This window comes from Dysidea avara, chromosome 12, assembly GCF_963678975.1.
Source record: "Dysidea avara chromosome 12, odDysAvar1.4, whole genome shotgun sequence".
Taxonomy (NCBI): Eukaryota; Metazoa; Porifera; class Demospongiae; order Dictyoceratida; family Dysideidae; genus Dysidea; species Dysidea avara.
Window position 1 is genome coordinate 7,064,797 of NC_089283.1, and position 22,707 is coordinate 7,087,503.

At 39.6% G+C, this 22,707-nt stretch overlaps 1 protein-coding gene across 1 annotated transcript in view; it reads left to right on the top strand.

The window, feature by feature from the left end:
* Positions 1-2,166: 2,166 nt before the first annotated feature.
* The window catches only part of LOC136240561 (kelch-like protein 9), a 28,525-nt gene continuing 7,984 nt past the window's right edge, over positions 2,167-22,707 (top strand). The window contains exon 1 of the mRNA XM_066031558.1: positions 2,167-2,306. The gene's annotated coding sequence lies outside the window, so the exon portion shown is untranslated. The remainder of the gene's footprint in view (positions 2,307-22,707) is intronic.

A 22,707-nucleotide genomic window follows, 5' to 3' on the forward strand; every position in this document is an offset into this window, starting at 1 on the left:
TCTTTACCACAGGAAGAAGAAAAGATGAAGCAGATGTTAAATACTTTAAATATTTCTGATTTTATCAATAAATGTTACAAATTATATAACTATATATAATACATATATTTATTACAGAACTCCACATGGTGGTTTCTTTGTAACTGAACACTCTACAAGGTGAATCCTTCTAGCTGATCTCTCTACAGGGTGAATTGTTTCTAGCTGAACTATCTACAAAGTAACTTCTTCTAGCTGATCTCTTCTACAAGATGATTTGTTTGTAGCTGAACTATCTACAAGGAAAGATCGAGATACTCTAATAGAACAGTCACCCTAATAGAGCAGTCACCCTGAAAAGAATTCAAGAGATCAGCTAGAAACTAGTAACCTGTATAGAGATCAGTTACAAACAAATCGCCCTGTAGAGAGTTCAGCTACAAACAATTCACCCTGTAGAGAGATCAGCTAGAAGAAGTCATCTTGTAGAGAGTTCAACTACAAACAAATCGCCCTGTAGAGGGATCAGCAAGAAGAAGTTACCTTGTAGAGAGTTCAGCTACAAAGAAACCATCAAGTAGAGAGTTCAGCTGCAAACAAATCACCTGTAAAGAGTTCAGCCACAAACAAATCACCCTGTAGAAAGATTAGCTAGAAGAAGTCACCTTGTAGAGAGTTCAGCTACTAACTAGTGACCCATCATCTATAGAAGTTACCTTGTAGAGAGTTCAGCTACAAACAAATCACCCTGTAGAGAGATCAGCTAGAAGAATTTACCTTCTAGAGAGTTCAGCTACAAAGAAACCATCATGTAGAGAGTTCAGCTGCAAACAAATCACCCTGTACAGAGTTCAGCTAGAAACAGTTCACTCTGTAGAGAGATCAGCTAGAAACAAGTGATCCTGCATGTAGAGAGATTACCTTGTAGAGAGTTCAGCTGCAAGCAAATCACCCTGTAGAGAGATCTTTCTACACCAAGTTTGATTTCGTGTTATAACTCCGTGGCTTTAAGTCTGATTCTTCTACACCATTGAAGAGCCTTTCTAAGATGATTACTCCATATGTACAGGGAATTTCAAAGCATTACCCCAAGCGGTTTTTCTAGTAGGCGTGGAAAGTAGTCGTTTTTTTATTAGCTAATCTCGATTACGTAATTGTTACACACTGTTGGTTTTTTCGTTGTATCTTCCTGGTTTTTAGCTCGATTTCTTTCAAACCACAAAAGGTTTGAAGTACAATAGTTAACCTATTCACCCCGGCACCGATTTTCGGCTTCTTCCCATAGGCGGTTTATCCTGTAGGCGTGACAACATATTGGTGTTATTTTTCGTGAATAATCGCTAATAACTCTTTGCCTGTTTATCGTATTCCAGCCAAAGTTGGTACAAAGATGCGCCTTTATACCCCCTTCTGTGTGCCAAATTTCGTTCGCATTTTATAGTAGTTTTTGTAAGTGTGCGAAAAGAGGAAGAAAAACTTTTTTTAAAACGAAGAAACTAAGCCAATTTTTGAAGTCGCATATCTCGGGAACGCTTGAAGCGATTTCGTTCAAATTTGGAATGTGGAGTACTGAAGTTGGAGGGCGTGTCCACAGCTAAAATCATCTTGTTTCATCAAGGCAGCACAGAGCTACGGAGGTGCGAAAATTGCGTTTTCGTTCTTCCTGTCAATATACTCACGGGTAGATCTATTGCATACCGGATTCTTTTTTTTTTTTTAATTTATTCTTGGGCCGCACGACACACTACCGTGTGTCCTGATATGTGACCAGATTTTATAAAACTGATCCAAATCGCAGATCAGGTAAAATCAAACAAGAGTCGAGTGTATAATTAAAAACTTCACTCCCGCGCGTCAATTTTTGTTCCATTGGGTGACGGGAAACAAGCAATATAATAATGATGGCGTAATGTCTCCACCACTGGGTAGCCCAGTGCACTAGTCACGTGTGCCAGTGACGTCACTATTCGTGTAGTGACGTTATAAGCCATGCGCGACTTACGGTCCCTTACGCTATTGGGTATGATGACCCAGGGGGTAGGTTGGTGGGTAGGTTGGTGGGTGGGTGGGTAGGTTGGTGGGGACGCCCACGTCGTTAACAGAAGCAGCCTTGAAGCATTCTCCAAGCAGCATATCCATAATGGCGCGTGTAATTGCCCCTTCCCACGCACGCACGCGACACGCAACATTGCTTTTGTGGCACAAAAATGGCTACCATACCTGTCATGTTGTATTTATTTTCCGTTGTCTATTTGGAATTTTAATTTTGTGTTTGGGATAGGGCGTTTGCGGATATATTGAACAGGGTACAGTGGCAAGGCGATCTGGTGAGATAGCTAGTACAGTGAATGTAACTACGTATGTGCATATGTATGCAGTAAGTATTATACAGACTGCAAATTAGCCATGTGATTGCAAAGTTGTTGTTGAAATAATACCTAATTGTCTACGAAGTTAAAGACATGTCCTTCCAAGGGGATGGCACTCCAATATATAATATATATATATATTAGTAGTAACTTAAGGTTAATAAAAAGATAATAATATAAATCAATAATAACACTCAAACAGTGGGCAGAGAGGCAAACTCTGCCCAGTCCTGGGATGATGGTATTGTTGCCATTACAGAAGCAGCATTGCCACGTTGAACATCAATGGCAACCTTCTGAATCAAAAATTGGGTGACCCTGTTATCACCAGACTGTTCCATTACCCGGGAACCTATCTGCCTCACTAATGAGCATGCACATGACCAGGGTCTCACCAATATTATGTCCTGTACTCTGATCTTTGTTCCCTGTCAAAGTTGTCAAACTTGAAAAATAAGCCCTGACTTTGACTTTTACTAAAATTGCACTTGGCCCTTGACCGAATTACAGTATATTTTAGTGATATACATTCACATTGCTATTCTGAAAGTATCAATCATGGTATACTCTTTACAAATGGAGCTTGTCCTTTTACCAGCTGCAAAATTCTAGTTTAACTTTCGATTTTTGCTTTGACTGAGGATGAAGATTGAAGTAGAGAATATATTGGAGTGCCACTCCCTTACATTCCTTGTTATGTGTGCTGATTTATTCGAAATTGTCATTTCACTACACCTTTCAATGAAATACGTACCTGTACATGTATTCAAATTGGTTTAAGTGAATGCAAACAAAGTCCTGCGTTAGTTGTTTCAACTCATGATTCTCTATGTAGGCGTGTCTAGGATTTCAAAAGGGGGTTTCTACTGGAAAGTATATCAGGTTGCAGGGGACTGAGGGTACAACCTCCAGACACTGATGAAGGTTTAATTTTGCAGATTGTCAAATGCCAGTATAGTCCGAGTGCTACGTAAATAAGAATATGGTAGACCAAATATTTGAACTGACCTATATAATTACAGGGGTATATACCTAATAGTCTCAAAATGCACACACATACTTCGTGTCATTAAAAGAATAAAGCAAATTATATATTTGGTTGCCTTCTTCAGTATCATGCATGCATGCAATATCCAGTTCTAACTATAGCTAGCCAGCTAACAGATCAGCTATGGAATACCATGCAGTTATCACTTTACCCATTGCACACAAGCTGATCAAGAGCTGTGCATGGTATTCAGTGACAGTCATAAGTACATACGCCGTTCAGTTATGAGCCTAAAGTAATTTGTCATGTACAAAAGACTTTACGGCACAATCACAAAATCAGGCCAATATATATATATATATATGTAGTGTAAAAATAATTTTCCAAAATTAAAACATGGGAATAGAGATTGCTGAAAAAAGTAAAGAGACAAGGGTCAAACAGGCCAGCATGTTAAACACAGAGAGATCTCTAAATGGATATGGTATAGCTAGAGACTAAGGAAAAGCAGTAGTTTTATATAAATAGGGGCAGATAAATACTGAGAATGATCAGTAAACGCTGAGAATACTTCTGTGTAAATGTTTATTTGAGTCCAAATTTCCAAAAGAGATCTCTGTGTTTAACATGCTGGCTTGTTTGACCCTTGTTTCTTTACTTATTTCAGCAATCTCTATTCCATGCTTTAATTTTAGAAAATTATTTTTACACTAGTTTGTTTACTTTTTATAAATCCATTTATGGATACCTAACATGATAATAAGAGGTGCTGGTGGTGCTTGATATTACACAGTACTAAACATGTATATCAAGTTAGTCATCATGTACAGTAGCTTTTAAGTAGTCACCTAATGTTATCAGAGTTAGCAAACATGTTTCCATACTATATATTGAATGCAGGGGCATAGCCAGACTTTTGGTGATGCCAGGGCCTAGCTGTAAGCTGAAGACCAAAAAGTCAAGTGGAATGTTTGTGAAGGAAGGCCTGGGTGCTTCCCCCTAGACCACATCTAAACGAAAATCATGCATACACAAAATGTGCCCTTAGGCAGTAACATTAAAAGGTGCTGTTTGTGCATCTAGCTAGCTAAAACCTACACACTGCTGTTTATGCTGCTTATGGAAACTATAAACCTAATACTAACTTAATCTTCACTTCCAGACAGCCAACTTCAAATTTTCTAGCACGTGGGGAACCCTCCACACTCGAGTCGCTTAGTTGGCAATACTTCCTTCTGGGTATACATTATTCTTGGTCGGTCCTCCTGTTGATGGTCAGTAACTTCAGACTTGGCTTGTACTCCAATGTATTTGAGACATCACGTGCCCGCAACATGTGACAAATAAACAAACCATTCATCAGATAAATATACATCAACTATTCACAGTTTGTGCTCACCTGACACATGTATAACACGACCACTCAAGTTTATCGCAGCTGCTGCCTTGTAATATGTCTGCCTCAACCACTCAACATTCTTTCACCATTTCCACCATGCATCACATACACTACTGATCATGTGATGCAAAAGATCTCGATCATTTGCAATAGTTCAGCATTAATGCAATGCGACCCTCATGATCAAGAATAGTACAGAGGAGCGCTTGTGTGTAAGTAGCTACCGGAGAGCTCCAGGGCTGTAAGACTTGATGTGATTTTTTTGTTTTAAAATATTCTGCTTCTGAAAGGGAGGTTCATCCGAACCCCCCCCCCCCCCCCCCCCTCCCTTCCTGGCTACGCTCTTGATCTCCCCTCCACCAACTACACCTCCTTATTTATAACTACATACGTAGCTTGCTACACTGCTTCTCTGAATACTGAGACTGATATATCTCGATCTGACTGCTCTATTAGAGTATCTCTAATTATTGATACCCGGGCCTGGGCCCGGGTGGCCCAGGTTCTGGCTACGCCCCGATTGAATGTACTTTGTACTATACAGCTTTGACATATCCAACTATAGGCAGAGTATAGCATGCTGTGGTCAGCAATAGTATGGTTTCTGATTTGTGCAGCTATATGATCACAATAAGTCAAGTGTGCAGTGGTACACAACAACATTGTTGCTCTGATATGAACTTAATATACTGTGGTTAAATATAGTTAATGGCATAAGGTTTCCAAATGAACTTATTAACATAAATAGATTGGATACTTATTGACACAATTAACACATTGGTTACGCTTGCAGAAACTGAAGATCAATGGCAAAGTGAACCTACAAGAAGCAAATTTGCTTGAGAATGGGTGTTATCATTGTAATATGCATTTAAAAATAGGTTATAGGCTATGGATGTGAAGAAACACATTTCTTTTATCCCCAAAAAGTACTCACATTTTGCTCTAGGCCTGTGGAAAAAAATATACAACCAAGTACTAAGAATAATACGGAATGCGGTTAAAATTACGTCATAAATAAATAATTATACAACCAAGTACTAAGAATAATACGAAACGCGGTTAAAATTACGTCATTAATAATGAATGAAATAAATAAATAAATGAATAATAAATACTGTTTGAGAAAACTACAAGGCCTAAGGCTTCGCACTCACCGGCAATAGAATCCATGTTGTATGAAGAGATAATCGTATAATGGGTGAATGTTTCCGTGGAGGTGATAGAAACGTACGAAAATTCTATTTAATGCCAATCAAAACAGCACGTGATATACCCACTATTAATCGAGCAGATTTAAATGGCCATTTAGACGAGCGAACTACTGTTCAATTGTGTTTGAAAGTGTTGCCAGCTGGTACACTAAGTCTCAAGTCGCCATGCCAGCTGCCAGCGGATGTGCATGGCTGCAGGACACCTGAATAGGCTTGACATGCCAGCTGCACAAGGACAGGTATGTTTGTTTGTATTGTAATGTACATATGTCTTGTATTTTACTATATTTTTTTCTGGCTTGCTAGGCTCTGGTTGGTTTGGTTGTCTGTTTGTACTAATGTATTGTAAGAGCGTGGTATGTTTTCTTGTATTATTGTACATTTTGCCTTTACCTAGCTTACTAGGCTCTGGCTGGCTTGGCTGTCTTCCTTTATCTGGTTCACCTGGCTTGTATACTCCTACAGTATTGTGCATCTCCTGTAGGTTGTGTATGCATATACTGTGTACACATCACTGTGCCATTACCACACCAACGATGTACTGGCACTTAGCTACTAGTGGCCTTTAGTTACAATGCCACTATTGTGTTGTATCTGTCACTACTGTGACATATTGAGTTGATTCGGGGATCGTGCTTTCACCACCTAATAGCCTCACCAGGGGGCTGTCACGTTGGTGTATGTACTTGGTTGTATGTGACGTGGTCCTAGATAAATAATAATAATAATAATTAATGTTTGAGAAAACTACAAGGCCTAGAGACATAAAATAACTGGGGATAGATTTTCCTGTGAACAAAGGCACAGCCATATAACAATTACTCCTGTTCGTGCTGATGACTTTAATGTATGTGTAATTCTATATAATGCCCAGTACCACACCGTATTTTGAGTCCAGCATATGCGCTCCAGGCATTGGTTGTTCTTGATTACCAGCTGATGCACTCGTGAACAACAACAAGGTAAAGAGTATGTTTCAATGTTTTACTTTTATTGTACATCATAATTCTTCACCTGGCTTGCTAGCTGGATTTTTTCCACCTTTAGCTACTAATATATACCGTATGGCGGGTTATTTTCGGGCCAAAAAATTTCAAAGAACTACTCCAACACCAATTTCGAAGATTTTATTTTCGAAGTTAGTAAATTTCAACTGGTCACGTGATGCATAGACAATACTCAAAATAACATTATATTTACCTTTTGTAGTGTAGTAAGCATGTTTAGACACCCTAGAAATCATTTGCGCTAGGTGAGATAGAACACAATCACGTAGTCGTGTTAGCTATCGTGTGCTGCTATCTCACGGTGAGCCTTGTGGGTTGATGGCATTGAGGGGATAGCATTTGCAATAGATGATGTGGTACAAAGCTACCATGTTTATAAAGATATTTGGAATGCTGATATTGGCTCTGAATTTCCATGTCATCCAGAAACTACTAATCATGAAGACCGGTACGCTGTGGTAGTCATGAGTCATGAGTGATACCCACATGGTAGGACATGTGCCACAGAAAATATCATTTATTTGCCATCTGTTTCTGTGCCATACCGGAGTGATAGTATGCCATGCTACTGGAATATTGAAGGGATCTCATTCAAGGTAGATTGGATGTCCCATGCCAGTATGGATTTTATTCAGAAAATGAAGAATTCCTGGAGGTAGTGAAGGGGTTGCTAGAATCGGTGTCCTATTCTACAAAAGTAGAGAGCAATCTCAAGAAGTTTCAGACTGTGAAGAAGTTATAAAGTCTGACAAGAGTAGCACCAGTAGAAATAGTGATGTGTTAGTAATTACTGGTAAAACAGAGAGAAAGTTAAGCCTATTGAGATGAAGGTGAAGAAGGAAGCAGCAGAGACCAAGGTCAAAGAGAAACAGACAATTTGCATAAAGACTGAAGAGGAGCCTGCCAAAAAGAAAAGGAAGATTGACACCAGTGCTAACAAGAATGGAAGAAAAGAATGGTTGCGTGCTGGTGGGATAAAACTGAGGATGGAAGATAGAGATTCTGTTATTGCAGGGGAGAAGCTTAATGATATAGTAATTAATGTTGCAAAAAGACTGTTAAAAAGCCAATTTCCCAAGATGAAGCGTTTGTGTTCTACACTGTTACAAGGAAAAAAATGTGTTTGAACAAAACGTGGTTCAAATCGTACATTCATGTGGTGACCACTGGATCATGCATTGCAACATTTATAAATCTTGAAAAAGAAAACCAAGTAAAGGTTATGACTCCATCTATGATGACTTAGATGATGGTATCTGTGATATCATATCAAACGTTTTTGGATCATCAGCAATACCTTATTCTATCAAAATCCATAAACAGTCAGGAGTAGATGATTGTGGGCTATTTGAAATAGCCAATGCTGCCTCCATTTGTTGTGGTCAAGACCCCGCTGTCATGACTTTTGATCAGTCATTAATGAGGCTTCATTTGGCACAATGCATTGACAAGAAGATGATTACGTCATTTCCAACTGTAGAGTAAATCAGTACATTATTGAATTTGTGATTATTTTAGTGAAATTGTTCTTACACAATGATTAATAAAAATCATAAGCTGTGTTTTAATTAAGTTTCTAGTTTGTAAGTGTATCAATAATGCTAGCAGCTTTAAAACCATTCTCAGCAATAGTTTGATTTTCCTTGAGGTAGGTGTATTGGCTTTTAAGCCAGCTCGCACCAATTGGCTTCATTACAGACATCTTTGTGTCCACTACGCTAGTGTCACCTTTGATCATCTTCTGTTCAACCTACTCAGAGTACGTACCAAACACGAAATTTCTTGCATAAAAATTCCTTTGCTGATCTGTTGACAGCCAGATCCATTAGCTGTAAGCAGTCAATGCAGTTCTGAGGATATAAATATTATTGGCATCCAAAAAGGAATGAACAGAATCTGTTAGCTGGCCCTTAAACTGATCATATTACTAAAGCAGGATGATCTAGTAGAAGCTTTAGCTCTTCACACTTTGCTTGAATAAAAGGCAATATTATAACTTTGTTGATGCACTCCAGTGTCTTCTCTTCATTCAACTAATGATTAGGAGTAAATCTCACATTCCAATCATCTGGAAAGACAAATCTCAGTAAGCATGCAGGGGTTTTACCCTGATAAATTACTTGAAAAGGAACGAAAATATCACTTGCTGTGGCACAGATAACTACTGTAATCTGATGTTTATCATCTGCCCCTGCACATTCTATGCGCTTCGTCCCTTTTTCTTCTGTTGTCCATTGAGCACCAGGTACAATATTTACTCCAGTATGGTTCCAATTGATGACGACATCCACTGGTATCATTGCTAACTGTACTGCAGCCCTTATGTCAAGAAGGTATTGCTCTTTTAGTTCCTCGAAATAAGAAGGCTCTACCTTTGAGGATGTGTTAACTTTTCACTTGAAATAGCCAATACACCCAAGGAGAGACTTATAGCCTAGCTCTTTGAGAGGTTGATTGGCCCACCATGTTCCTTTAATAACATTTTGTTGGCTCTTTTAACCATGGCTTCAGCACAAGCGATAGGCACTGTAGTGTCTATGCCTCCACCTTTCTCTCTGACATTCCTGACATAGCACTTCACTTGTTCATCCAATTCATCACCTAATAACAATGGCTGGCATTGCTTTTTTGATGGTATACTATGTACCACAATCTTACCATTGGGCTCAAACTCTCCAGCAGTCCGCTTTCGAGATATCTCATCAGTATATTTGGACTTCCACGTGCTGACTGTACATCTTGGGATTTCTGGAACACTATACTACTTTGTAAAGTGATGAATCACCTCCTTATTTCCATGAGCAAAAGCAAATCTAGCAATTTGTGCCTGCTGAACTCCCATAAGTACAACGTATGATCCATGTTTGCTTAGTCTGGATCGTGCTGCAGCTTTCAGATAGGTGTCATTGGCATCCTGAGTAGAAGCTGTCGAGATAAAGACCCGTTTGGGTCCAGAAGTTTCTTCGAAAGTGTTTAAAATAGTGCTAAACAGCCATCAGACACTGCGATTGAACCTCCGATGAACAACACACTACCACACTATACACACTTGTCTTCCATGTGACCATTTTTTATTGTGGGATTTTATTTTCATAGAGTGTTTGGACTTTGGAATTTAATTTTGAAGAGAAGTGCTTCTTTGAAACATCTGAAATTAAAAACTCTTCGAAAAAACTCATAGTCTGTTGCCAATAATCTGCAATCAACAAGAAGATGCATTGCTGCATAACAATGTGTAACTATCTCCTGTATGTTGTGTATGCATAATATTATAGACTGTGATCACTATGCCAACTAGTGCCAATGCCACACTGCTGATTTACTGGAGTGGTTTCTAGTTACAACAGAGTCTATTGGCTTGATTGGGATCATTTGCCAGTTGTTCCTTCACCACCTTGTTGTGTCACTTCATTGCTGACTCATCTTCAGAAACATGTCACACCTACAATATACACAAATCAATTAATACCACTATTGCTAACTTAACTTGTTTTTTTTTGTACAAGTTGCTTTAAGGTGACAGTCAAGTGGGCACGAGTGGGCGCCTACAATTGTAATGATTTTTTAAAAACTACTCTATGTTTGTCTCCATGCAGGTTTTAAGGAACACAACTAGAGTGAAGATTAAGAAGTCACAACCCCATGCCCTAGCATCGTAAAGAAGACTTAATTGCTATTAAATAAGATATTTGTAATATTCTTTCAGTCAAGAATATTAACTAACGCGTATCTCTAGTCTCTCCATCTTTGGAGAAACGATGTTTCTTATTGGTCTTTGTGTAACTGTGTATAATTGCCATCAGAGGCGCTAAGATATCCACAGAAGTTATGCTAATGGCACTAAAAACGGCTATAGAACTACAACGCCGACCCGCAGTGCAACAATTATACACTACTACATTTGTTAGGCCACCAGCAATTGTAAACTGTCAGCATAGCAATAACAGTTACTGTGCTAGCTAGGCTGTTTTAAATTTAATAATTGAGGTTTCAACCGGAATCCAAATTTTGGCCTCTTACGATTAACCGTCATGGAAAAAAGCTGCTCACTAGGTGCAGGTGTAGATCACACGCTCGAATGTGCGAGTTACATAATCAATGCGAATTTTAAGATTGCTTGTGGTTTTGTGCTTTGTTTGACTTTCTTCTCTAAAAGAGCTCATGTCACTCGTATGAAAGGTTTATTATGACGTATTATCGATGTATGCTCAAACATGTGTAGTGCTCCAACAAATGGGAGCAGTTATAGCTGATTGTTGTGAGTTTGAACAAATAAATCAGTTGTTAAACCAGTGGAGAATCGTTGCTATTGTGAACTCAACAATGAAACTGGTGAATTATTGTCATAACACGTACACAGTAAACATATATCACTACAAACAATACTACAAAACCACATAACAACACTAACACTGTTACAAGTTGTCAATGTTCAAGAGAGGTTGTATTTTTTGTCCTGTAGGGTACACAGGATTGGCAATTTCAGGTAGCAAATACTTGTTATAAAATGTTTGTAACTTGGAAAAACATTTTCTACTGCCAAAAGTCTGTGTCTCATTCTATTCTGTCAATAGCAAGGCCGTTTGGTGTCCACACACAAAAGTCACACCATGGCTTGTTTGCAATTGCCATCTGTCCTTGTATCTGATAATAATAATATGTGTTGTTTCAGTGTTACCCATCCATCTACCAAGGAACAACAGAATCGGTTCAATTGTTCACAGGCATTCTCTGGAGTCATGGTCCTTGCAGAGTAAGGGCATTTAATCTCAAGGATTCCATGTTGCCTGTCACTAGTCTCTGTTGAATCATCCACAAGACCATCAGGAGATACAGCCAGCCATGAATGTTTGCTGCTGATATGTATACCCGTGCAAAGGACATGATAAGGTAGAGAAGTTTCTTTGACCTTGACACTTATGTATGCTGTTCTTGCAGCTTCTTCATGATTTTTGCCCCACTCCAATGCAGCTATTGTATTCCGAGGTGGCCTGTAAAGGATGGGCTCAACCAATTTTTCAAACTTTGATCTACGTTTGACCACAGTAGCAAATGATGAAGCTGTTAGCCACACACTCCGAAGCCTTTGCCATAAACTATTCGAAGAAACGTCCTGATCAGCAGTAGCAGCAGCTAGCTCAGCAGCTTTTGCATCGCTAACACACAGGGACTTGAGGAACTCTTTACAGATGTCGTGAATATTTTTTGTTGACTGGTGATGTCTGGAGCAGTGGCATCTGGCCCATAATCTTCATCTGGGATTGCTGGTGTTATATGATACTTTTTCTCCTGACATGCACACTTGTATGACTCAGACTTTTTCCTGGCTGTCGTGCTTTCTTTTACGTTTGTAAGCATATGATTGAGCTACAAGTGATGGCATACCAAAAAGGTGTCTCCATGTACGTATCTGCACACCATGTTGGACTAAGAGTAATGGACAAGCCTGCAGTCATACATCTATGCTCAAAGGAGCCAGACTGGATTCTATTTATCTGTTTTCCTCCATCCATTTTTGCATGGACCACCATAAAACACTCATCAAATTTGTTGTTTTGTTGCCAATCAACTGATGGGCCTTGTTTACCAGTCTACCTCCAGCCCATTCCACTGCAAAGAGGAGGTTTGGAGGCACATCATCAAGATTTATGTTTCTTGGGTGGCCACTTGCTACTTCAGAGCACCACTCAGAGTTACAGGACTCATGGTAGCCCAAATAATGTTTTGGACCTGCTCTTAAGCCCTGTTGAAGCTGCATCACATTATTTGTCTCGATCATAGTGCTTCCATATTGCACAGTGTGCACCATGTGTTATTTTTACAATAACTGAATTGGTAAGACCACCACGTCCATGGAATGCAAGGAAGTCTTTTTCTAATTTTGACCTGTACCCTTTCACAGCATGATTCACACATTCAACTTTATTGACTTCTCTGCCATAGGACAGTACTGTGGTGCGAATGTTGTGGAGAACTGAACTATCACCATCTCCTATTACTTCTGCGTATCTGACACCATGCATTTCCTCTGATATTCTGAATCCAGTAGCAATGATGTCAGCTTCCATTGAAGTTGATGATCCTGTCCAGTTCTTGTGTTGAGGTGGGTCAGCCTTGTTTTTATGTGCAATAGAGCAAGCTACACAGTATTTATTTCTAACTCCCATGTACAGGAGCTTGTTTGTAGCAGCCCCAAAAATCACACCTACACCTGAATTTGCATTGTAAGAATGCTGGTGTGATCTCTTGCTCCAACCAGCATTGACGATTACTGTGATAGCAGGTATGCCTTGATGGTCTCGTTTGTTGTCATTTGCAATTTTGTTTTTCTTCCCTACCAGCTTCTAACATCAGTTCAGTGAGGTACTGCTCAAATAAGTGACCTAAGCATCGTTCAGTATCTATGAACACAGGCTTTGATAGTGGAGGAATGCCAATAATGCTAAGAGACTGCTCCAGGTTGCTGAATCCACCACCTGTTGCCATTTGACCTATCACAGCGGCGACATTACTTTCATGTGTTGACCTAAATGTGCCACCGTTCCTTGTAACCATTATTTATCACTTGAAGTGAATCTTCATGATATTTTTCACATTTAGCTAAAAAAGTGCTGCATGGCCATCTCACTTTACTTCTCTGATCAACTCTACAGGAGCTTGACATGTAGCACTGTGATTGGTAATTTTGTGAAATGCCTCCTGTAAACTTTTGAAGCTAATGACTTGGCTACTTTCCAGATGTAACCTGGCACGAGGAACATCACTTGAGGTACTAGTATCAAGGCCAGTGCTGATGTTGGATGTGGTGCTACCTGGAGTGGTGTCAGTACTGGAGGAGGTGGTACCAACTGGAGTGGTGTCAGTGCTGGAGGAAATGGTGTCAGTGCTGGAGGAAATGGTGTCAGTGCTGGAGGAGGTGGTGTCAGTGCAGGAGGAGGTGGTACCAACTTGAGTAATGTCAGTACTGGAGGAGGTGGTGCCACTGCTACTATCTATAGTTACGAATTATTTTCTATGATATATTTATATTAAATTTTAACAAGACTTATCTTCACAATGAACAGTAGTTGTCAATTCATAACACTGAGGGCTTGTGTGGCTGTTCCACCGTTCGTTTATAGCTTTTCTCTTGGCTACAAGAGTTGACCTGCAATAGCTCTTCATTCATTTTTGTCTTCTAGACGTCAGGAATATAATTTATCGCCAAAACTTTGCATTCAATGCGTATCTAAGACCTCCCCTTACCTTTGGCTCTCTATTTGCTCTAACGTTTCTTCGCGACAGCTAGTTTCGTTGCACTCGCATAGTAAATAATCGTACTTGTGAATTTATTATTATGTAGCTAACAGATTGCATAATGCATGTGGTTTGAAATGTCGCAAGGCTTTTAACAGTAACGGTGCCTGTTTGCCACTTGACCGCCACCTTAATTATTTTAGTATTGTGATTTTCTGACGCCAGTTAAACTCCCTTGCCTGTGTACATATGCATACATATCATTTTCGTAAGCACACACACTGCTCTGAGTGCTGGCTAAGGTACTGTTTATACATGGAATTATTTTCTGTGGTTGCCAATAGTCTGTGATCTATAAGATGCACTGTTGCATATACAATAATGTGTAACTATCTACTGTATGTTGTGTAATGTGTATGCATAATATTGCAGATTGTGATCACTGTGCCAATGCAACATTGCTGGCACATACCGGTGGCCTCTAGTTATATACAACAGAGTTTATTGTGATCATTCATGACTGTGGAATTAAGTTTTTTGTAACTTTTCTAGAGAACTCCTTTGACTGAAATGGAGCTGTTTTCACAGAGGAGTTCTATAATACTGTTTTTGATAAGTACTAGACCCTGCTACACAACTTTTGCTAAATAGATTAAGCCATTAGTGGTGAAATGGCATTCATGTGCGACTGTAATTTATTCATGGCAAGAATAATGCCCCCATAATTTTTTTCACAGAGGCTACAGCCCCCCCCCCCCCTTCTCTGCTGCCCATGAGGAATAGACTGTTTACCATAAAGTTTTGTTAACAACTTTCAAGTGTAGCACAATAAGCACATGCTAAATTTATAATTATTAGCATAAATAAGCATGTTTATCACTGCAATGGCTCCTTCATGATTAACTCTATAATAATTATCTATATTCAGTAGTTGCATTGTGCTCAATAAGTAGACAAACTGCCAGGTCTTTCATTTCTTACTGTAATTCGCTTTATTTTCATGCAAAAAAGTTTCGTGTAAAAATATTTTCGTATGATTTACGTAAATGACTGCTCTATTAGAGTAGTTCGATCTCGTATAAAAATTTTCGTGCAAGAAATTTTCGTACAAATTTTGCATACAAAATCAAGACACACGGTAGTGTGTCGTGCGGCCCAAGAAGCCGGCGTGCCACCCGTGAGTATATTAACAGGAAGAAAGAAAACGCAATTTTCACACCTATGTAGCTCTGTGATCCCTTATCCGATTGGAACCAAATTTGATAGAGAGGTGCCGACCAGTAAGGGGAGTCTACACACCAAATTTGAAGACCATTGCTCCAGCCATTTCCGAGATACGAGCGAACAAAAGTTCGTTTTAATTTCTTCGTTTTTTTCTTCTTCTATACTTCTTCATTTCGCACACTTCGCAAAATCCGCCATAAAACACGAATGCGTGCTCGGGTCGGGCTGAAATTTGGCACACTTAAAGGGCTCAGTAAGGCGGATCTGTGTACCAAGTTTGGTAGGAATCCGATGAACATTCACGGAGTTATGACCGATTATTTGCGTAAAATAAGGTCGAAGGTCTGTCACGCCTACAGGGTAAACTCCTTTGAGGAATCAGTTGAAAATTGCTATGTAGATGGAGCAACCATCGTAGGAGTGCCTTTGTGTGGTTTGAAAGGAATCGGGATAAAGACCATGGAGATATGACACAAAACCCGACCTGTGTCAAAATTACGCAATCGATTTTTATGAATAAAAAACTATTAGTTTTCGTGTCTACCAGGCAAACCGCTTAGAGCAATGAGCTGAAAATCAGTATGTAGCTGGAATAATCATCATAGAAAGTCCTTGCAGTAGTACAGAAGAATCGGATTACAAACCACTGAGTTATGATTCGAAAGGTAACTACGTGTAGCAAATGCGAGATCGAGATACTCTAATAGAACAGTCACCCTAATAAAGCATTCAGCTGCATTTATAATTTACTTAATTATATTACATTGCAAATTATTCTGTAGGGAATTCAGTTACAAACAAGTCACCCTGTAGTCAGATCAGCCAGAAGAAGGTACCTAATAGAGAGTTCAGCTACAAAGAAACCATCATGCATATCAAGAAGTTTGTGGAGATTTGGTCCAGCTGCACTGATTTGTTCACTATAAGTTGCACAGTTTCTATTGTACTGACATTTTGTACTCACATATCCTTTCACTCAAAAGACAATTTCAGATTCGCAAGTACCATGAGAAAGAGCAACTCTTGACGAACAGGATGGTACCAAGTGAAGCTCAGTACACGAAAACTCTGCTCGTCATTTTCACAATAAAAGAACACAATCATCTGCAATACATTTCCAATGGGCATTTTGATTATTCCAATAAATTCATTCATATCTCGTGACATGCTTGGATTATCCTGGATTCGTTGCTAGATTCTTTTAGCTTATTCTTGAGCGATTCCAACAAGCCATCGTGAGCACATGTAGCGCAAACTATCACTCGTCAAAACAATGGCAAAGTTGGAGGTTAAATATGTGCATGATTCTGAGCGATATTATTGCTTCGATTTGGCATGGACTCCGTCTGGCAGGTCTGAGTAGTAACGCACAGCAAGTCTTTAACTATAAATAACTCCTTAGAAGTAATACATAGCTTTAAAACGATTTTATTAAAGAAGTTCTGTATGCGTACTAAAGTTCTAATGTTCCAGTACACCTGTCATGAATACACTATACGCAACATAGACAGTCTGTGATGACTCCTTTAAGTAGAAATCTCTCAAAACCTACAAAAGTGGAAAAATAGCAACAGTAAAGTCTTTAATCAATGAAATATAACAAGTAAAATAATTGCAGCTGCTAAATTGCTTTGATTATAATTGTGACTGAATTTGACAAAACCCGGCTTCGACGCACAAAACTTCGTTAGGAGATATGGCGATTTTAAGTAATCATTGTGTAATAACTTCCCAGTGCCTACAGCTGTGCAAACAAAATTTGCACCAAGTATGCATCTATTTACTAGCTATCACTGAGTGGGTGTATACATTTCTGATACCCAAAATTAGCCCTGTTTTGGGCAGCTTTTCTCGAGTGGGTAATAATATCACAGGTGATAGTAATAGGGTGGGAGGGTGGGGGTGGATGGTGGTCTTAATATACGGGTATAAAATGGAGTAAGAAGACGATTGGAATCCAGAGGCCAAGTTTGAGCTCTCCATGGCCCTCAAATCACTCCAAATTGACCGAGAACACTATTGGTGAGCTCTCTGTGAAGTCCCAGCTCACTACACACCATTATCACAAAGCCATGGCCATTCAATGGCGCCAATCTCCCACTCGTGGCTTTGACAGGGTCGGAAGAAAGCTGCCACAGAAACCAGACTTGCCAGTCCTGAAGGAAGTACAGTGTGGAATGTGATAGTGTATTAGGCCAGCAATCCATTTCTGGGAAAAACGTAAGTTTGATTTTGTGTGTGTGGAAGCCTTGTTATGTGAAATCCGGTCACAATTAGACTTATCACCTGCAGCTGGCCTCAAACTTCCATTTTTGAGCCAAACTTCCTGATATGTAGAGAGTTCAGCTCAAACAAATTGCCCTGTAGAGAGATCAGCTAGAAGAAGTTACCTTGTAGAGAGTTCAGTTACAAAGAAACAATCATGGAAAGTGTTCAGCTACAAACAAATCACCCAGTAGAAAGTTCCACTATGAACAGATCACACTGTAGAGAGTTCAGTTAGAAGCAGGTCATGTTGTAGAGAGATCAGCTAGAAGAAGTAACCTTGTAGAGAGTTCAGCTACAAAGAAACCACCATGTAAGAGAGTTCAGCTGCAAACAAATCACCTGTAGAGAGTTCAGCAGGAACAAGTCACCCTGTAGAGAGATCAGCTAGAAACAAGTCACCCTGTAGAGAATTCATCTACAAACAAATCACCCTGTAGAGAGTTCAGCTAGAAGAAGTCGCATTGTAGAGAGTTCAGCTACAAAGAAACTACCATGTAGAGAGTTCAGCTGCAAACAAATCACCCTGTAGAGAACTCAGCTACAAACAAATCTCCCTGTAGAAAGATCAGCTAGAAGAAGTTACCTTGTAGGGAGTTCAGCTACGAACAGATCACCCTGTAGAGAGTTTAGCTACAAACAAATCACACTGTAGAGAGTTCAGTTACAAAGAAACCACAATGTAGAGAGTTCAGCTGCAAAAAAATCAATCACTCTGTAGAGAGTTCAGCTAGAAGGAGTCACCTTGTAGAGAGTTCAGCTGCAAATAAATCACCTTGTAGAGAATTCAGCTACAAACAAATCACTCTGTAGATAGATCAGCTAGAAGAAGTCACATTGTAGAGAGTTCAGCTACAAAGAAACTCCCATGTAGAGAGTTCAGATGCAAACAAACACCCTGTAGAGAACTCAACTACAAACAAATCGCCCTGTAGATAGATCAGCTAGAAGAAGTTACCTTGTAGGGAGTTCAGCTACAAATAAGTCACCCTGTAGAGAGTTCAGCTACAAAGAAATCATCATGTAGAGAGTTCAGCTGCAAACAAATCATCCTGTAGAGAGTTCAGCTATGAAAAGATCAGCCTTTAGAGAGTTCAGCTAGAATAAGTCACCTTTTAGAGAGTTCAGCTACAAAGAAACTACCATGTAGAGAGTTCAGCTGCAAAAAAAATCAATCACTCTGTAGAGAGTTCAGCTAGAAGCCACCTTGTAGAGAGTTCAGCTGCAAATAAACCACCCTGTAGAGAATTCAGCTACAAACAAATCATCCTGTAGAAAGATCAGCTATAGAAGAAGTTACCTTGTAGAGAGTTCAGCTACAAAGAAACCAGAGTTCAGCTGCAAACAAATCACCTGTAGAGAGTTCAGCTAGAAACAAGTCACCCTGTAGAGAGATCAGCTAGAAACAAGTCACCCTGTAGAGAGTTCAGCTAGAAGAAGTCACATTGTAGAGAGTTCAGTTACAATGAAACTCCCATGTAGAGAGTTCAGCTGCAAACAAATCACCCTGTAGAGAACTCAGCTACAAACAAATATTCCCTGTAAAATGATCAGCTAGAAGAAGTTACCTTGTAGAGAGTTCAGCTACAACAAAACCATCATGTAGAGAGTTCAGCTACAAACAAATCACCTGTAGAGAGTTCAGCTAGAAACAAGTCACCCTGTAGAGAGATCAGCTAGAAAACAAGTCACCTTGTAGAGAGTTCAGCTAGAAGAAGTCACATTGCAGAGAGTTCAGTTACAATGAAACTGCCATGTAGAGAGTTCGGCTGCAAACAAATCACCCTGTAGAGAACTCAGCTACAAACAAATATGCCCTGTAAAATGATCAGCTAGAAGAAGTTACCTTGTAGAGAGTTCAGCTACAACAAAACCATCATGTAGAGAGTTCAGCTACAAACAAATCACCTGTAGAGAGTTCAGCTAGAAACAAGTCACCCTGTAGAGAGATCAGCTAGAAAACAAGTCACCTTGTAGAGAGTTCAGCTAGAAGAAGTCACATTGTAGAGAATTCAGCTACAAAGAAACTACCATGTAGAGAGTTCAGCTGCAAACAAATCACCCTGTAGAAAGTTCAGCTATGAACAGATCACCCTGCAGAGAGATCAGCTAGAAACAAGTCACCCTGTAGAGAGTTCAGCTAGAAGAAATTACCTTGTAGAGAGTTCAGCTACAAAGAAACCACCATGTAGAGAGTTCAGCTGCAAACAAATACCCAGTAGAAAGTTCAGCTATGAACAGATCACCCTGTTGAGAGTTCAGTTAGAAACTAGTCATCCTGTAGAGAGATCACCTAGAAGTATCACCTTGTAGAGAGTTCAGCTACAAACAAATCACCATGTAGAGAGTTCAGCTACAAACAAATCACCCTGTAGAGAGATCAGCTAGAAGAAGTTACCTTGTAGAGAGTTCAGCTACAAAGAAACTACTATGTAGAGAGTTCAGCTGCAAAAAAAATCAATCACTCTGTAGAGAGTTCAGCTAGAAGAAGTCACCTTGTAGAGAGTTCAGCTGCAAATAAATCACCCTGTAGAGAATCCAGCTACAAACAAATCACCCTGTAGAAAGATCAGCTAGAAGAAGTTACCTTGTAGAGAGTTCAGCTACAAAGAAACCAGAGTTCAGCTGCAAACAAATCACCTGTAGAGAGTTCAGCTAGAAACAAGTCACCCTGTAGAGAGACCAGCTAGAAACAGGTCACCCTGTAGAGAGTTCAGCTAGAAGAAGTCACATTGTAGAGAGTTCAGTTACAATGAAACTCCCATGTAGAGAGTTCAGCTGCAAACAAATCACCCTGTAGAGAACTCAGCTACAAACAAATATGCCCTGTAAAAATATCAGCTAGAAGAAGTTACCTTGTAGAGAGTTCAGCTACAAAGAAACTACCATGTAGAGAGTTCAGCTGCAAACAAACACCCTGTAGAGAACTCAGCTACAAACAAATCGCCTGTAGAAAGATTAGCTAGAAGAAGTTAGCTTGTAGGGAGTTCAGCTACAAACAAATCACCCTGTAGAGAGTTCAGTTAGAAACAAGTCATCTTGTAGAGAGATCAGCTAGAAGAAGTCACATTGTAGAGAGTTCAGCTACTAAGAAACTACCATGTAGAGAGTTCAGCTGCAAACAAACACCCTGTAGAGAACTTAGCTACAAACAAATATTCCCTGTAGAAAGATCAGCTAGAAGAGTTACCTTGTAGGGAATTCAGCTACGAACAGATCACCCTGTAGAGAGTTCAGTTACAAACCAATCACCATGTAGAGAGTTCAGTTACAAAGAAACCACCATGTAGAGAGTTCAGCTGCAAACAAATCACCCTGTAGAGAACTCAGCTACAAACAAATCTCCCTGTAGAAAGATCAGCTAGAAGAAGTTACCTTGTAGGGAGTTCAGCTATGAACAGATCACCCTGTAGAGAGTTTAGCTACAAACAAATCACACTGTAGAGAGTTCAGTTACAAAGAAACCACAATGTAGAGAGTTCAGCTGCAAAAAAATCAATCACTCTGTAGAGAGTTCAGCTAGAAGTCACCTTGTAGAGAGTTCAGCTGCAAATAAATCACCCTGTAGAGAATTCAGCTACAAAAAAATCACCCTGTAGAAAGATCAGCTAGAAGAAGTTACCTTGTAGAGAGTTCAGCTACAAAGAAACCAGAGTTCAGCTGCAAACAAATCACCTGTAGAGAGTTCAGCTAGAAACAAGTCACCCTGTAGAGAGATCAGCTAGAAACAAGTCACCCTGTAGAGAGTTCAGCTAGAAGAAGTCACATTGTAGAGAGTTCAGCTACAAAGAAACTACCATGTAGAGAGTTCAGCTGCAAACAAACACCCTGTAGAGAACTCAACTACAAACAAATCGCCCTGTAGAGAGTTCAGCTACAAAGAAATCATCATGTAGAGAGTTCAGCTGCAAACAAATCATCCTGTAGAGAGTTCAGCTATGAAAAGATCAGCCTTTAGAGAGTTCAGCTAGAATAAGTCACCTTTTAGAGAGTTCAGCTACAAAGCTACCACCATGTAGAGAGTTCAGCTGCAAAAAAAATCAATCACTCTGTAGAGAATTCAGCTAGAAGAAGTCACCTTGTAGAGAGTTCAGCTGCAAATAAACCACCCTGTAGAGAATTCAGCTACAAACAAATCACCCTGTAGAAAGATCAGCTATAGAAGAAGTTACCTTGTAGAGAGTTCAGCTACAAAGAAACCAGAGTTCAGCTGCAAACAAATCACCTGTAGAGAGTTCAGCTAGAAACAAGTCACCCTGTAGAGAGACCAGCTAGAAACAAGTCACCCTGTAGAGAGTTCAGCTAGAAGAAGTCACATTGTAGAGAGTTCAGTTACAATGAAACTCCCATGTAGAGAGTTCAGCTGCAAACAAATCACCCTGTAGAGAACTCAGCTACAAACAAATATGCCCTGTAAAATGATCAGCTAGAAGAAGTTACCTTGTAGAGAGTTCAGCTACAACAAAACCATCATGTAGAGAGTTCAGCTACAAACAAATCACCTGTAGAGAGTTCAGCTAGAAACAAGTCACCCTGTAGAGAGATCAGCTAGAAAACAAGTCACCTTGTAGAGAGTTCAGCTAGAAGAAGTCACATTGTAGAGAATTTAGCTACAAAGAAACTACCATGTAGAAAGTTCAGCTGCAAAAAAATCACCCTGTAGAAAGTTCAGCTATGAACAGATCACCCTGCAGAGAGATCAGCTAGAAACAAGTCACCCTGTAGAGAGTTCAGCTAGAAGTAATTACCTTGTAGAGAGTTCAACTACAAAGAAACCACCATGTAGAGAGTTCAGCTGCAAACAAATACCCAGTAGAAAGTTCAGCTATGAACAGATCACCCTGTTGAGAGTTCAGTTAGAAACTAGTCATCCTGTAGAGAGATCACCTAGAAGTATCACCTTGTAGAGAGTTCAGCTACAAACAAATCACCATGTAGAGAGTTCAGCTACAAACAAATCACCCTGTAGAGAGATCAGCTAGAAGAAGTCACCTTGTAGAGAGTTCAACTACAAAGAAACCACCAT